This window comes from Myotis brandtii, unplaced genomic scaffold, assembly GCF_000412655.1.
Source record: "Myotis brandtii unplaced genomic scaffold, ASM41265v1 scaffold7253, whole genome shotgun sequence".
Lineage (NCBI taxonomy): Eukaryota > Metazoa > Chordata > Mammalia > Chiroptera > Vespertilionidae > Myotis > Myotis brandtii.
Window position 1 is genome coordinate 1 of NW_005370865.1, and position 2,488 is coordinate 2,488.

The following is a 2,488-nucleotide window of genomic DNA, read 5'->3' on the forward strand; positions in this document are numbered from 1 at the left end:
CCCTCTTTTTTTCTGGGTGTTTGTTGTTTGCATTTTTGGGTTTATTTGTTGGTTTTGTGGCGTTATATACCCATATATGTATATTTTCCCCTTCTTTTTTCTTCTTTTTCTTTTCTCTCTTACCTTTTTTTTCTTTTCTCAGTATAATTTTTGTGCTCTTCCCCCCCCCCAATTTCCTTTTCTCTGCTGGTCACCTTTATTTGGGATCATAGGTGTCATAAATACATTCATTTTTGTTCCGAATGTCTCATGTCTTGTCGAGTTTTATTATGTGCCTTTTGATCAACACGGTGGAGAGTGAGCCACATAGACAGACACCCTGAGAGGAGCAAAAATGTGGAGACAAAGAAACAGCCCCCATACAAAAGCAAAGGAAAAATCACCAGAATAGGAAGTAAATGAAATGGAGGCAAGAAATTTGTCACAGAAAAAATTCAGAGCAATGGTCATAAGGATGCTGAAAAGGATGAAAGACAAATTCAACAACATGTGTAAGAATCAAGAGGAAATGAAGAAGAACCAAGAATAAATGAAGAATGGCATAGCTGCAATAAAGAACACAATAGAAAGCATCAACAGTAGACTGGGAGGAAGTGAAGACCACATCAGCAAGCTAGAAAACAAGGTAGGAAAAAAACAACCAAGCAGAGCAGTAACTGGAAGAAAAAACTTAAACAGCAGGAGGAGAGCCAAAGGGAGCTTTGGGACAACACAAAATGAAAGAAAATCCTCATAATAGGGGTGCCAGAAGAAGAGGAAACAGACCAAGAAATGAAGCAATATTTGCATAATAAGGGTGCCAGAAGAAGAGGAAACTGAGCAAGGAATTCAAGAAATAATGACAGAAAACTTCCGTAGTATTGGGAAGAAAAAATGCTCATGAGAAGCCTAAGAAGCTCACAGAGTCCCCAAAAATTTGAACCCAAAAAGAGCCACACCAAGAAACATCATAATTAAATTGTCAAACACCAATGATAAAGTAAGAATCTTAAAAGGCTGCCAGAGAGACAGAAAGTTACCTATAAAGGATCTCCCATCAGACTATCAACTGATTTCTCAACAGAAACACATCAGGCCACAAAAGAATGGAATGAAATATGCAACGTGATGCAAAGCAAGGGACTGAACCCAAAAATACTATACCCAGCAAGGCTATCATTCAAAATTGAGGTGAAATCAGGAGCATCACAGACAAAAAAAGAATAAGAGAGTTTATTACCACCAAGCCAGCAATGCAAGATATGCTAAAGAGACTTCTGTAAAAAGAAGAAATAGGAAGGGAAAAAGGAACACAGGCATAAAGAATAAAAATGGTGACAAACAAGAACCTATCAATAATAACGATAGATGTTACCAGATAAAATGCTCCAATCAAAAGACATAGGGTAGCTTAATGGATAAGAAAACATAACCCATATATCTGCTGTTTATAAGAAACCCACCTCAGAACAAAGGACTCACACAGACATAGTGAAGGGATGGAGGAAAAATTTCAGGTGAATGGAAATGAAAAAAAAAAATCTGGGGTAGCAATACTTATATCTGACAAATTAGACCTCAAAGTGAAGGCCATAAAAATGGATAAGGAAGGCCACTTCATAATACTAAATGGAGCAATTCAACAAGAGGATATAACTCTGGTAAACATATATGCACCCAATACAGGAGCAACCAAATACATAAAAACACTTCTGGAAAATATCAAGAGAGAGATCAAGAGTAAAAGTGTAGGGGACTTTAATACCCTATTGAAACCATGGATAAATCCTCTAAACAAAAAATCAGCAAAGAAACGTCAATCCTAAATGACTCAGTAGTTCAGAAGGAATTAATTGACATCTTCAGAACATTTCACCACAAAGCTACAGAATACCCATTCTTCTCAAGTGCACATGGGAAATTTTCCAAAGATAGTCCACATATTGGGACACAGGCAAAGTATCTTCAAATTCAAGAAGATAGAAATCATATCAAGCATCTTCTCAGATCACAATGGCATAATATTAGAAATAAACTACAATAAAAACTATGAAAAAAATCAAACACATCGAGGCTAAATAGCATGCTATTAAACAATGATTGGGTTACCAAAGAGATCAAAGAAGAAATAAAAAGCATCCTGGTAGCAAATGACAATGAAAACCCAACAATCAAAAATCAATGGGACACAGGGAAAGCAGTCCTGAGACAGGCCTATCTCAACAAACAATAAAAATGGTAATAAATTATCTAACCTTACAACTCACAGAATTAGAAAGAGAGCAACAAGGAAAGTCCATAGTAAGCAGAAGAAAGGAAATAATAAAGATCAGAGACGAAATAATTGATATACAGACAAAAAAAATACAAAAGATCAATAAAATCAAGAGCTGGTTCTTTAAAAGGATAAACAAGATTGATGAACCTCTAGTCAGGCTCACCAAGAAGCAAAGAGAGAGGACCCAAATAAACAAAATCAGAAATGAAAGAGGTGAAATAACAAATGATC